Raw genomic sequence first — 16,546 nt, 5'->3', positions numbered from 1 at the left:
TCAATAGCACTTGGTTTTGGGTCATCCACAAACCCATGGTTGTGGGTTAACCAGATGAAACCATTCTCTTCATTGGCTCATATTCAACAAAAGCTTCTCAAGAGGGAACTGCACACAATGGGGACCATTGCTTCCTAAGGGGGGAGGATTTATTCGAATGGAAAATGGCATCCACCCATGGTATCTACCCATGGTATCCACCAATGATATTGTATCTCAAGAAGGATATAAATAATGAGCCCCACTTTGTAAAATGACAGATTGGTCGACCATGTTGTAATGATCTAAAGTTTGTCTCATTTAGTAAATGGTTATCTTGAATGTTTATCTTTCCTTTCACATGTTGGATTTATTCAATGTATATTTGTTTTTCAATTTTCTTTTTTGCGATTAGTTTCTTAGTTGGTTTACATTTTTCCCTCCTCTTCTCTTGACATTCATGGTTCCTAGATCTTAGCCCCCAAGATCCATATCACACTTGTAAGAATTGAAATCACTCTTCACAAAACACTAGAATTTAGAACCACATTGTTGAAACCACACTTGCATGAAAAGAATAACACTTAGCACACAATTATGGAAATATTAAGCACTCTTGTAGGAAAGGAATAACACTTAACACACCTTTCTAAAAATGAGAATCACTCTTACAACCAAATCCCTCACTTGCATAAATAAATCCCCTCGAATACCACAACCAGTTGGAAATCAATTACCAATATCGTAACACCAAACATAAAATCATTCAAGCATCACAATCAATTTGGAATTGCTCATTAAAGATGTTACCACTAAAAGTGCATTAATATCGTTGGGTTGGGAACAATAAAGGATAACAATAAAAATTTGCATTAACGAGCTGTAACATTAATGTATGATAGTAATCTATACCAAAAACAGTAAAAACAGTCTGTGACAACAATCAATAATGACAATCTACAACAACGACAACAACAATACAAATTGGCACAAGCCTATGATAGTTACAGTTGAGTAACAACAATATGTATTGAGAATTATCTATAGACTAACATGAGTGTCAATCACAATAGTTCAAAAATTAAATTAAAATCTAGAAATATAAATAACAACCCACACGCTAAACAAATAAAATAACTATTCTACCTCTACAGTCACAACAATCCCTTCTAAAAACACTGGCCATTCCTCCTTAACAGGGAGTTGGAGAAAAATTCATAGCCTACAACTTAACACAACAAATCATAAATCGAGCCACGAACTTGTTGAATCCTTCATTAATTCAGGAAAAAAGATATAGATGCACAATTTGAGAAAAATAATGGCAGCCCCCCTTTTTTTGGCAGGGAATTCTTCTTTTAAAGTCCCCCTCTTCACATCTAATCTCAATAATAAATCAACTATGCACACTCTTGAGAATCTTTTGATTCTTGAGCTATTCAATAAATTCTTTTTGATAATAGATTACAACAAATCATATACCAATAAATTTTTATTCCATAACATGCTTTCTTAATAAGACAAACAACTAAAAGACTGGAAACCATAACCACCATGTCTAGATTATCCACATCGCCTAAGAAAAGTCCAATCCTTGTTGTCACAATAAACCATGTTGACCAACACTTATGTTGAGTAACAACACACATAATGGTAGCCTTAAATAGCACCAATACTTTTGGGAGCAATGGCATAGTAAAAAAACAACATTCGAGTATATCATAGTAACAACATAATGGAGTAGAACCATTGGAAAATTATGGAGAATCAACATGGTTAAATAAAAACATCCTAGGATAGTACATGCTCTAGGGTTAGTTTGTTCATCTTGTTTTCTTAGTACAATGTCAATAAAACACTAAAAAATAGCTATTCCCATTTTAAATGGAAGCAAAAAGTTGATGGATTAGAGTGACAACCTGAGTCAATGTAGAATTTTCTTGAAATTCTAGAGCTGCTTGATGAACCAGCTGACACTGGGTTCAATTCACTAAGACCTAAAATTTCTCTACCAAACAATTTGTAGTGGAATAAACACAAAATTAAAGACAAAGTCACACAATACAGTAACACAATATTTTATATCGAACCCAACTAGGAAAACCCTTTGCTAGTTGTAGAATATTTTTGAGAAAAGTCCAAACAATCAGAGTTCTTTTACAAGGAAATACAGTTTCAATAAAAAAACAAACTATTTCTCCTCTACTAATCCTTATATGAAACTCGCAAATAACCCTAAACCAACTCCTCCTTGCTTGCGTAGTCTCGGTCAGGCTAGAAGTCTTCTTTTTCCTTGCGCTAAATAGGCCCCTATTCATTAGGAATTAACCGCTAAATCTAAACACACTTATGCAAGGAACCTCTCCCCTTTGACCTGCATATAGAATTCTCCTTACACACTCTCCTAGTCGCAAGCTCTCTCACACACAACCTGTCGATACGAAAATAAATAATGATGTTCCTTCAACCTCTGTATAAGGTTTTTGGATCAGCTAAATTTGGCAAGTTGATTATAGAACTCAGACTTGTGATTGATTAGTTAACTGAGTCAAATTGACTCGTATAACTTGTCCTAGCCTCAATTAGACGTTGAGACTCTCACGTCCCTTTCCAAAAATAAAGTAGCACTTGGAGACAAACAAAACAGAGCCTCCAAATTCAACGCATAATTTAACTGCTTCATGACTCATCCTAATTTCTAGGAACTCATGCATGTGTTGTAGCGGCTACAACCACCCTCCAAAATTTTGCCTTAGCTTCGTTTTGGAGCCTCCCTACCAACCTTTCACATTAGCATGTCTTGCTTCGTCAAGTACACAAGCTTAAGTGATTTTCTTGCAGAAAGACAACCTGTCCATCAAAGCTTGTTGCATTCCCCTCATAGACTGTTTCCCCCGGACTTGGTCCAGTTGCAGGCTGAGAAAATCCCTTAAGAAATTGCGCAATTCTGGAGGGAAACTAGCCTTCCCTCTAGAAATTGCGCAATTTTGTCTGGCAGCCTACTGGGCTCCAGAATTGCGCAAATTTGCCAGTGAAGCTTCATCCAGAAAATTGCACAATTCCTCCCAGCAGGGCTGCTCAGCCCAGGAATTGCGCAATCCTAGGCAGCAGTCAGCTGCTCTACCCAGAAATTGCACAAATCTCCTGGGTAGCTAGCCTAGCTCCCTCCCAGAAATGCGCATTTTCTCCCAGCAGTTGAGCGGGCCCTTGCATGTGCAGTTGTTTTGACCAGTTCCACCCGGGACCAGGAAAACTTGACTTGCATGCATGGGTTGCTTTTTCCTGGAATATAAAAAGCAACATGCAAAAAGCATCCCTAGATTTTAGGGAGCTATTTTTAGCAGCTGGAGGTTACATGCAAAGATCGTTTTAGAATCTTTCCTCCAAGTGTTTCTTTTTCCTAGATTTGTGGCATGCATGTCATAAGATTCAAACTTATTTATTCAACACTTCAGAGCTCATTTCTTCACATCGATCTTGGAGCTCTGACATCCCACAACACATCCAGGACTCTTCGACACATCCAGCTTAGCTATTCATGGGTAAGTGGTCTCAACTTGTCTTTTGCAACATTTCTGTCGCTTTTGTATTTTCACTTGTGTGAGTGCTGTTTGATTGATTTCTTTTAACGCTTGCTTTTGTTTACATGCATACTAGCTTGCACTAACACCATTTCGGTTTTCGTTAGCATATCACTGCTGTCGCATGCATGACACTGTTTTGCACAAACAGTCGCCAATTCGGCGACACGCTCCACCCACATGCATGATGTTCCGTTTTCTGAATCGTTCATTCACTGTTTGCATGCACGATCATTTTCTTCTACTTACGCTGAGTATCGCCATACATTCATCTTCACATTTGCTTTTAGTTTCCTGTCGGCGGGTCTGGGCAGCCTTGGCCCGGACTTTGCCTCACCAAGACAACATTGCGCAATCCTGAGAAGGAAGGCTTTATCTTCCTCTCAAGAAATGCACATTTCTTCCTAGGATTTGTCCTCCAGGCTTGCATTGCACAATTCTAAGAGACAATGAATACTGGCCCAGAAAATTGCGCAATGCAGTCACTGGGCCTGCAACCATTGCTAGTTGAAATTGCGCATTGCGCAATTCCAGCAACCAGCAGGCCAACTTGGATTGCCCATTGCGCAAATCTAGCAGCCAGTTAGCCTCCCCAGACAACCCAGGCTGCCTTTTGCATAGTTCTGGTAGCCAGTCAACCAGCCTCCCAAAAGAAATTGTGCAATCCTTGCCTATCAATCCCTAGGTATGTTGCATGTCTTTCCTCAAGTTTGCTTTGGTTTTTGCTGACAAATTTCTTGCCATGCATGTCGCTTTGTCTCCAGATCTAGTAGGTGTTCGTTCGCCTCTTTGAAGTTCAGGACCAATGGCCTCCAAGAGAGCAGGATCAAAGGACACTGATGAAAGTGCAATTGGAGCAGTAGTTGAGCGAGTGTCTGCAAGTCTACCAATCTATGAAGATACCAAGTTGATTCTAGACAAGGACATCAAGCTAAAATGGCAAGAGGTCAATGATGCATTTGTAGGCACATTTGGGGAAGACCTCGAAGATCGCTAGGTGTATGTGAATATCCACAAGTCCATCTTGTACCGGATTGCATGTAGGTATCCCGTGCTCACATGCGCGGACATGATACATTGGATCGTCTCGCACATCGATCTTGAGACGATGACATTGAGCAATGTCAGCAGGACAAAGATTGCTATCTTCAGGGCACAAGATTATGATAAGATGTATCAGATGACAGAGCCCATGACCATCATGGAGACACCCTTCAACTTACCCAACAACAATGCCAACTCCAGAGACATTTTGAAGAACTGGGTGAAGGAGCCGACTAAATTCAGGATGACACCCAACCAGATCTATAAGACAAAGAGATTGTGGAAGGCGTATCAATACTTGGTCATCTTTGCATGTCGACTATATGGCCAAGAAAGCATAGAAACCTTCCCACAGAGTTGGGTGATCGTGCTGGACCAACTGGCTAGAGAGGGAAAAGTATGTAACTGGTCCAACATGTTGGCTCATCAGCTAAAGGAACATGTAACAAGGGCTCGACAACCACCCAAAGGTATGCAAACAGATATCTACATGTCTGCCTACATCTTGGATGCAATCTACGCCCGACAGGAGTTCCCAGGCTTGAAGTGGGCATGGACACTGGAGGAGACTACTGTGAACACTTACTGTAAGATGTCGTCTGAATGCAGCTTCAAAGGAGTTATCACATGACTACTCGATCATTTTTTCTCCCCAGTTTACAAGATGATATTCGAACAAGATCCACCTTGCATGTCGAAGGCAACAATGGAGACATTGATAGACATTGCTGATTGGTATGCCTCACCGTTTGGCACCTTCATACAGATGTACAATGCGGAGAAGCCTCTGCATGTTCTACCGAAGTTTTCCTTGGACATACTCGTCATGCAGGAAGTAGCATATCACATCTCGGCAGGATTGACAACTAGGCTGCACCGGAAGAAGAAGGCACCTTGGCCTGCTCTTCCACTGTGCATTGGGTTATACAAGATCCAGAGTTTCAAGCATGCAGATGTCGAAGCAGAGCAAATGAAGAAGTATCCATTCGACCTCTGAAGTTACAATCCGTATGACCCGCATTGTCTTGTGAAAGATCACTGCACAAGAGTACAATTCAACTAGATCCATAGGGCATGTCATTGGGCGGAGGAGGACCCATGGAGATATTGTTACAACTCCTCCAGACTCAATGAACCGGTTAGCTTTACTGTGGAATGGTTAGCGAAGCAACGTGAAGCAGCATCCTAGAGAGCACCAGAAGTAGTAGAAGCAGTAGAGGTGAACATACCAGTGTACGATAAGGGTAAGAGGAAGATTGTCGATCTCATGGAGGAAGAGCAAAGCTGCAAGTTCTGAGCAGATCCACTTTTGGAGAAAGTGGCTATGGCTATAGAGGTGAAGAGGCAACAACACGATAAGCGAAATGCGCAAAGGCAGAGAGAGAAATGGAGAATGGAGGAAACAGAGAAGGAGTTGCATGAGTTGAAGGAGCAACTCCGGAAGGAACAAGAGTTGTGCAGACAGGAGAAGGAAGCGCAACAAGAACAAGTCCAATAGGGGGCACATCTTGTGCAGACGGATGAAACAATGCCCATATAGGTAGTGGACTCATCAGAACAACTAGCATCAGGCAAACAGGGTGAGCCATTGCAGGAGCAGGACTTTGCTCAGGAGATAGAGCGAGCACTTGAACAAATGGATATGGATATGGAGTGACAAGAATTAGAGCAAGACACCGACCTCATGCCTCGCCACCAAGAGGTCGACCCACCAGCTTCACCGCATCCAGAAGACGAGCAAGTCCTAAGTGACCAAGGAGACACTGAGATCCTTGGAGATCAACGGAAGGGGAGATGCACAACATCTCATTTGACGAGTCTCAACATAGAGTTGTGCAATCTCACAGAGTGTCGACTCCAGAAGATCATACATCTCCTACGCAATATGATGAACGAGTGATTTTGTCTTACATACGCAAACATCCAACAATTTTGGATGATTCTGCCAGAGCTTATGCCGAAGCCACTAGCTCGAATGTTCGCTTTCTGCTAGCTGAGAATGAGCGAATGGCGAAGGAACTACAAACGACCATGCAGGGAGGATAATTGGTTACAAAATCCACTCGAGTATAATTGAAGAAGGGAATACTAGATGAAGTGTTGTCCCTTGACACAGTCATGTGGGCTTTGTATTCCAAGTTTGGTACCATGCATAAGGCAGTAGTCCATCTCAACGGATGGTAGCAACGATGTGATAGAAGAGCACGTGTCTTGTCGAACGTGCATGCTGCTGTTGATTACATGCAAACATGGACGATGAGATATAAGGGAGCCCCACTTCACTAGCCTAAGATGATGAATCCCAAAGTGGTCGAGCTAAAGGAACGCATCCGGAGTCAGATCCGGAACTATGAAGAGCTCTTGCAGCTCATCACTAGTCTATAGGTTTCCCATGCATGTGTATTCAAGAGTATGGATGTTGTGGGTGTGCACATGCGATCCCATCTATTGGGACTCTCACCCTGGCGAAGACAAAGGCGCATGTTCAACTAGAGATTGACTCATAATTTGACGAGTTGATGCGCATAGCCACCAGCCCAGACTTGCCAATCAGTGCAGACACCATGCACAAGTATGTTGCTGGTCCAGCCGCACTGAAGACAATGATGCGCATGCTTTTAGACAAGTTGGACAGAGGAGCTCGAGCAGTGTACCCGGATGCTATGGAGGCAAGAGTTAGGTTCCAGAAAGATGTCACCTTGGAGTACACAGACACCATTGCGGACTATCGATCTTGGCATCATTTCGCTACTGTCGATCATCGAGAGGATGTTGAAGAGTTAGACTTCCCACGGTCGTCCGAGTCATAGTGATGTTTTGCATGGCTTTCTCAAGCCATTTTGTCTCACATGGGTACATGTGCATTGTAATGTAACGTCTTGTCAAGTGTAAGTTCAAGTGTCGATAGTTGGATGTAACAGTCATAGAGTAGATGAAGAGTCATGAGGGTAGATGAACTGTCACAAAGGGGAATGTCAAGGGTCACCCCACCCTTTGCTATAAATAGTCCCTCATAACTCATTGTAAAAGCTTTTGGTCAGCCAAGCTTCGATAGGACTATCTTAGAGAAAGCTTGGATAGTATTGTAACGCGCCTTGGCTTCTCCACTGTGTAGAGCTAGTATATCTCTTTGGAAGAGCAGGCGGTTGTGGCTATAACGTTCCACTATTGGAACTAGTGGGTGTACATGGATGTATTGTATGTTGGAACTTACACTTCTTAATATAACAGAGCCAACACGTTTTCATGCATATGTTGTTATTGTCGTTGGACTATTTTGGTTACTGTAGCAATGTATGATATTTAACTTACGCATTTGTGTATGAACTATATGCAATTGTATGAATCTTGTTGCAGATGTGCTGTTGGTTTGAACATCACTTTGGATTTCTTGCTATCTTTCTTTCCAGCCGGTGATGCATCTTTGATCGTATGTTCCCTTCTAAGCTGAGTACTATTACAGGGTTCCAAGGGGTGCACTCACCTCACTCCCCATGTGTTAGAATCTCTCATGCATCTTTCTTGGCTCGCCACATCTGTCACACCCTTGCTACCTACAGGGACATCTTACTTTCCTTTGTACGAAATCATGGTCAAGGCATTACCGTACGACCCACTGCTGGGACTCCTACACAAAACAGTTTGAGGTCTAATTGGGACTTCTTACTAGGGAGATCCCCTGACATGTTGGTGAGTACAACACCGTCAATAGCATTTTAAGGAAGACTTGAGCGAGGTCTATCATGACTAAGGCACTAGTCAAGAAGGATCTTCTCTCACTACTATTTTCAATAGTCAAGAGATAATATAATAATAGATGAAAATGATGTAACTATTGAGGGAAAAATGGACAAAAAGGTAGGGAAAAAGGTGGTAAAAATATGCTACTTGTTAAAAATAGCAACAAGAAATCCTAATTTAATTTGTCCTTGAATTAAATTAGGAATTAAATCGAAATTATATTCTCATAGCAACTTGTAATAGTTAACTAAGTTAATTTGACTTAGTTGGCTCAGTAAATTCGAGTTGGAAGTCTATCTAGAGTCATGTAGAGTGATTCCTAAATTTTAGGGGTCCAGGTTGAGTTCTTTTGAGTTGTAATTAATTAACTCAGTCTAACTGAGTTAAAGTCAGTTAAACTAGTTCAAACAATTGGAGGAACTAGTAGGAGGTCTAGTAGTGGGGACAAACACCAGTGCAACTTCACTGCTCCCCAAGTTAACTGAAGATTCACTCATAAATAACTCATGCATGTTAGTTCAGAGGAAGACCCAGTGGAGATTAGAGTTCATAGACCATGTACTATTAGTGGTATACTTTTCTAAGTTGTGCATATGGTGCATGCAATCAGTTGAGGGCCTATGGATGGATTGCGCAGTTATGGAGAGAGAATTTCCCAATTAAATATGGGTTAATTCTCTCAGGAATTGTGCAAGGAAGTAGGGGCTTGGCAAGCAACATAATTGGTTAAGTGTTGGCTTGAGTTGGTTTGTGAAGCAGAGAGATAAATTGTACTTGTGCAAGAATTGTTTGGGTTGAACAAGAATTGTATTTTCCTCTCAGATCTTCTGGTTAATGCAATATAGATAGTCGTGGTTTTGAGTAGTTGCTTTCCCCAGAAAAATATTGTGTTGTGCGATTGAAATTATTCCTTTTCTGCTTAGTGTTTTCATCGATCAATTCTTGTTTCCACTGATAAGTAGAGTAGATCATAAGCAATTTTAATCTCCAAGTAAAAATCTACACCAATTCCTAAACCCAACACAATACTTGGTATTTTGAGAACTTTCTAATCTAAGTGATGATATTTTTATATGCAAATTTCAAAGTCGCAACATTAGAATTGTTGAAGTTGTGAAATGAATTTGGAATTGATTTCATTTGTGGTATGTCACATATTACAAAATTTGAATGCGAGATCTCATAATTTCCCATTTTTTTAAGCCTACAACACACTACATATTTGAAAGTTTTGAAGCTTGCAACACATTGCAACTCTGAATTTTTTTGAAGTTGTAACACATTGTAGCTTCAAAGTCTTTGAAGCTAAGATATGCATGACCCTCTCACTTTCATAGTTATGATATGAACTTTAATATTTTCTTTCAAAAAAACATTATATTGCAACATTCCAAATTCTGCTAATTTTTGATGCATCGTGACAAAACATATTTTGGCTGCAACGTATTGCTAGTTTGGAAACTTTTTCAAGTTAGAATACATGACATTCTGATGTTTTGTAGACATTTTGAAAGTATTGAGAGTGGTTGAAATGGCCTCAACGACCATGGAATCATCATCTCTCCCCAGTTTTAATAAGTAAACCATAGACCCTTGTACTGACATAGGAAAATTATTTGTTTTATATGGGAGTGGGTTGCATGGAGCTAATCCCTAACCTTGCAATAGAAATAGGACTAGATCCTTCCTCTAACCATTGAACAAAGATAGATATTTGTTTTTATGAACCTTTAGGGATGGTAATATAGCTTTGAGTATGGTATTCATCATGGAACAAATGGATTTAGTAGTGATAATGAAAATTGATTGATTATGATCCATAGTCATGACCACCAAAGTAGTAAGGTCAAAGTTATAGCAATATAAATTAACAAATTCTAAAAATGAATGAGATTTTGGGACAACATTTTGAGATAAATTTAAGGACCAATATAGGTTCCCTCCCATTATGGTAGGAATTGACCATATAAAACTCTTATCACTTAGTGGGGAAGAGTATTGAAGAAAAGGGAGTGTTACCCTAATAAAATTGTCAATGAAAGGGGGAAGTTAGGAAGAGGATATGTCACTCATTTTAAAGTGATGATTACAACACTGGTACAAGACTGCTCCTCTGAGGTCTTCTTGATTTTGGCAATGGTGACTTTTTTCATTGAGAGAAAAATAACAAAGTGGAGGTATTGAAATTAATTACCTAACAAAAATGTTGGTACCTAGATGACAACAATGGTTTCTAGTTTGAATGTGGGAAAAACATCAATTTCTACTAGTGGGTTATAGAAATGTAGAGCCTTGAGATCGTTTTCTAGGGCTTTTATTTTCCTTCAAAATTTCACAAAAATAGTAGAGGAGTGCTTAATAACTTATATTTTATGGAGGAATTCATTTACACAAGTGAGCATTAAAATTGAAATAACTAATTCAATGCAACTTGTTAGCCTCATACTCACAATAAATAAGTCTAAATAAGAAAATTATGAAACTTGGAAAATATAATTCCTACTTGTCTTTGATGTGCTCATCAAGTCTAGAATTAGTCTGTTCCTAATACTTGGGAGTTTGTTGAGGTCTAGTTGGTTGAGAGATTCTCTCCAACTAGTTAGCCTCCTAGATTAGTCTGTGGTTGAGATATTCACTCAACCAAGAGATTGCATGTCTAAAATAGACTAACTATCTCGAGATATAGCTTGATGTATATATATTGTATCATTATTTCCGCCATGTTTTTGTCTCTTTGAATTCAATTTTTATTTTCTTTAATTATCTTCAGTTGGTATTAGAGCTGCAGTGAGAATTGTGAGTCGAGCATGAGCTTAAGGGTTTGAGATTCGAATATTTTATGATTGAAATTGGATAGAGAGCTACGTTGATGTTCGTGGAGACCTGCATGGAAGCATATGGAGAATGGAGTGATAATTTGTGTGTTTTGTGAGCAGTGTGAATGGTTGCAGTGAAATTTTGATGCACGTTGACCTATGTGTTGTATTAAGAATCTATTGCACATATATTTGAACCTGTGTGCACCAACATGAAGATGCGTGCAAAGCAAGTGTTGTGTGAGTGATGCCATCATGTTGAAGAAACAAAAGGCCCAGTTCAGTGTTGCCACTGTAGCAAAGGAGGAGCATCGCAGATCGGATTATGGTGCATTGAATTGGTAAATCATTGCAAATTCCTCTATTTTTTTTTTCTTGATAATGTTTGACAAAACTAAGATAAATTGCGCCAAGGATGGCTAGCATCCTAACTCTTACCGGAGGGCCAGAAGTATGAGAGAACTTTGAAAGCTAATCCTTGAAATTATCTTAGAAGACTAGTGTAAATGTTACTTTGTATGTGTAGAATACTGTGAGTAGGTTGTTTGCTTGCTGTCAAAGGCTCCCTACTGAAAGAAATGTTCCTCAATTCAATGAGGCTGCACGAAGATACACACCAACGAACAGTCATACACAAATTAATTTTGGCATTCAAATGCAAAGGCCGCTTGAGAGCGAGATGTTATGCTGATCGTGATTTGATGAGACCACCGCCATCAAGACATCATATCGCACCACGGAAGTAGCGATCCAAACTTTGCATACCATGCATGAAAGATTCTCCAAATTGATCAACGCACTAGTGAAAGCCACTGTGGAAGATCAATGACCAGCAGAAGAGCTACGTTGACGTGTAGTTGCTAGCTCACCTTGGTGCACAGTGGACACTTGCGTGCTGCATGGAGCAACACGTGTGAACCTACATGTCGGAAGAACCAGTGACTTGTGAACTTACGTAAGGGAAGAACAAGCATTAAGGACCTGCACTGGAGGAAGACCTGTATAAATATATGTGTTGGAAGAAGAGCATTAAAGACCTGCTTGCACCGATTGAGGAATCTGTGCCCATGGAAAGCCAACAAACCTACGTGGAGTGACCAACAACGTGGAACCTATTTTCAAGTGTGAAAGAGACGGAGCAACATAAGCCATTGGATCGTTGCAATTGTCGCGTGGAACCTTCAAGAAACATTGGACCTGGAATAACATTAAAGCCTGTGGAGGAGCCAACGTACAACACCTGTAAAAATTCCATTGTGAAGCATGAGGAAGCCACCTGCACAAACCATCTTGTTGTGCAAAACCCTTGGAGGAATTAAGAATATGTAGGCTGACCAGCATTCTATAAGAGAACGATTGGAGTTCCATCAATTTATTCATTGAAGACAACACTGATAAAGAGTCCCAGGGAAGTTTGTCCCCGACGTTGAGTACAAGTCGGAGGAGACTGCAACTTTTTCTTTGTTTTAAAATTCAAGAAGTCGAATTTTTTTTTAAGAAGCGAACCAAATCTACATGCAATGAACACTGCGAGCCTACAAAACCTTTGAACATACCAAAAATCAAAGATTGAATATAATAGAAAGAATAGGATGCTGCGACTGACGATGGAGAATCTCAACATCAAAACTGCGAGAGGTGCTGGTGCGTTAAGTGTTTCTAGAGGAACCGGGCTATGTAGCAAGTGTTCTTCTGCTAGATTAAAGCTAATGGGTGTGTGGATAACCATGATCACAATTTGACCATGAGGGGTAGCATTCAGCTAGATTTCAAGCCGGTGGAGGATTTCTCGAAATATGGGATGATTCTAAACAAATTTTCTTCTGCATGGGTCTTCAAATTGAGGTCGTTCTGTCAAGAGAAACTCTGGAAGAAATGGCCCATTCCCTCAGTTGCTAGCACATAGCTGAGGCTTTGAAAGGGACTTGCAAACGAAATTTACCTCATGCTTGGGAGCTTGGTAGAATTCGTTTTGGATTTTGTGTAATTCAAAGCAAAATCGAATGCCATAAACTGTGCCTATCTCCGAGCATGAATCTGTGATCGCCTAAAAGTACATAATTTTTTTTATTTGCACTGACGTGTGAGCACCAGTTGGAGTCTGATGATCAGATCATTTTGAAACAAGTTCTCTCCTTCAAATCTCTTTCCAAACTATGAACATTCGTATTTACATGGCCTGTGAAAATTTTTAAATGCGTGCTAAAAGTTAGTGTCACAAAAAAGCAAAATATGTACACTTTTCAAAAACAAAATCTTTTGCCTAAACTGGCAATGTGAAGAGGGGTAATTGTAGTACGCTATATGAGATACAAGGCATACTTTTGTGCGGGAATTATAAGAATTATAAGGGTACATTTAAATGTGTGGGAGATATAAGGATTCATAAAGGTGCATTAAATTTGTAAACTAAAGGTTTTTTTTTTTTAATTTTTTATTTTTTATGGAGGGATAAGGTATTTATTTTGTAATTTTGGAGTGATTTGTAATATGGAGTGATAACTGAATTTTATTTTAAGGGAAGGTCATTGTTGTAATCCAAAGTAATGTTTTACTTTGAGAGAAGGTGAGTTGAATCATTAAATTCAAGATTGTAATCAAACTTTGGGGTGCATTTTCGGTGGTACCCGACACCCGAAGGCGACATAAAAATCAAGTGAGCGTGAGTTCAGGCAAGTGAGTTCAAATGGAGCAAAGTATTCAATTGTTAGAGTTTCTGAATAATCTGATACTATCCATTGTTGAGGACACAGTGAAAATCAATAAATCCACTCTTGTTGATATTAAAAGACATCTACATTATGCACATGAGACCGTTGAGTTTCTCCAATTTGAATCACAGCTACAACGTGATGAGCTGCAACTGAAGAGTCATGTTTCTGAGCCATTTAACAATACAACTTCAAATGATGAACATGATTCCAAGCCACTAAATGATACAAATTCTAGTGTAGAAGTTGTACATGATCAAGTCCAACCTTCTTTTTCCAAGCCAATTATCAAATCGTGGAATTAAATTTAATGCAACAAAAATTGGCGTGGTTTAGGATATGACAAAGATGACAATAACTTTCATATTCTTAATTATTCAAAGCCAATCAAGTTCATTAGTGGAGGATTTATTAATCAAACAACATCAGAAATCAATGAGAAAGTTGAAGAAAAACAAAATGTCAAGATTGTCAAAGAATTGGTCATATGGAAGACCATTTTTTTTATCTCCATCCTTGTCACCATTGTGACAAGAAGAATCACTCGTCAGAGAAATCTTGCAAACAAAACAAAATAGCCAGATTGAAGATTAATTATGCATGGATTGATCCTTGGGAGTGGTTATCTATAGTCAAACGATTGTATATGTTTTACCACAGAATTCAATCTCACATGAAGACAAATATAGCAACCAATAGTGAAAAGATAGTAATCTCATCCACCTAATAGGGGGAGTACAACAATGAAACTCTTCTACATCTTAAGGGCGGGGAAGGGGGGGGGGGGGTTTAGGGCACCAAGTTCAAAACAAATGCAGATGGTTATGGTCTCTCCTTTCAATTGACAAAGGGGGGAATTGATGATGATGGTTGTCAGACTGAAAGTTTCGACAAAAACACAATTTTCTAGGGGAAATCAAAATTTGTTAGTGGACAAGCGATTGGGATGTTGATTGAGAGTAAATTTGTGGGTATTTTTGTTCACTTGGATGGTCATTGGACCTAGCAAAGGATAGATAGATCCTTTTTCATTGTAGCTTGGCATTAGATTGAGTTGTCAAGCATTTTTAGGGATGTGTCAAACTTGCAGTTGATTCACTTCTCTTGGTTCGATCTCTTCATATCGAAGTTTTCGCTCTCTTCATATCGGAGTTTTCGGCATCCAGTTTTGGTGGTTTTTCAGACAGTTTTTCATTGAGGCTCAACTCAACAGTTTCAGCATGAAGACTTGGAGATGGTACCAGGTTCTTACTCTGGACTTATGATTGAGGGGGGGAATGTTAGCCTCATACTCACAATCAATAAGTCCAAAATAATAAAATTATGAAACTTGGAAAATATAATTCCTACTTGTCTTTGATGTGCTCATCAATTCTAGAATGAGTTTGTTCCTAATACTTGGGAGTTTGTTGAGGTCTAGTTGGTTGAGAGATTCTCTCCAACTAGTTAAATTCCTAGATTAGTGTATGGTTGAGATATTCAATCAACCAAGAGATTGCATGTCCAATATAGACTAACTATCTTGAGACATAGCTTGATGTATATATATTATATCATTTTTATTTGTGAAAATACATTCAGGCTTAAAAGCCTTTCCCACCGTGTTTTTGTCTCTTGAATTAAGTTTTTATTTTCTTTAGTTATCTTCACAACTTTTGTACAATAGTCATCATTGGTCTATTGGGTTTAGATATGGATGAATGGATCCTTAAGAAAAATCTTCGTACTATTGTCCAATTCTAATTCCATGAGGTGTGTTAGTGTCGGTATCTTAATCCATCCATCAGTGATCAAAATTCTCTTGTTGCATGCATTTTTAGATGTGTCATCTAATCAGTTGCATTCCATTAGGTCATGGATCATCTGATGGTAGTGGCTCATTATAAATTTTCCCTCATGATCTTTACCTTTTGGCCTATTTTCACAAATTCAGGTCATTTACAATCATCTTTTGTCTTTACATTTGCAAAATCCATTTTTAGGGTTTTAGGTCTCATTAGGTCTAGGGTTTGTCATCATACTCTTGTAAAAGCTCAATAATGGTCAACAGGCACATGAGGAGGTCAAATAAGGTTTCAGGATCAAAAATTTCAATAATGACATGCTCAGTGATTGATTTTTCCTCAAAACCCTATTTTGAGGAAAAAAAGAGTTTTCATATTTTATGTATAAAATTTCATGTAATTCTAATTTTCCTATATGTAATAAGTTCGGAAATGCAGCCCTGGTCACCTTGCCAAACTCCTGCACTCCAGCTCCTACAAAAGAGATAAGAAATTCAAAGCATTAGTCTATCAAAAGTAAAAAAGAGAGCCAAACTACAAAACAGAGTTTTAAAAGAACAAAGTGAAAGACAAACATTAGAAAGTGGGTTTTCTAAATGCAAAAATTAAATTCAAAAGGGTATATAAAGTGTTTCTTATGTTATAGACTTCATTTGTGTGCTAAAGAAAGAGAGAACAAGGCGAAATTGCGTTTTTGAGGTAAAGGAGATAAATCACAGCAAAATTGTGCAAAGCTTCCTGGCACGGCGCACCTGATCAGCGCGTCGCACAGAGCGTAGAAAATACAAAGGAAATTGCATAGGCGCGGCGCACTTGTGTCTTGGCGTGGCACACCAGTCCTCCAAGGCTAAATTTCACCCAATCGACCTCCTCAAGCTCTAAAACTTTGC

The sequence above is a fragment of the Pinus tabuliformis genome, chromosome 3_2 (assembly GCF_031772625.1).
Source record: "Pinus tabuliformis cultivar Carrire ecotype Pingquan chromosome 3_2, CPIR1, whole genome shotgun sequence".
Lineage (NCBI taxonomy): Eukaryota > Viridiplantae > Streptophyta > Pinopsida > Pinales > Pinaceae > Pinus > Pinus tabuliformis.
The sequence above is the reverse complement of the archived record's forward strand: the minus strand, read 5'-3'. Positions refer to the sequence as shown.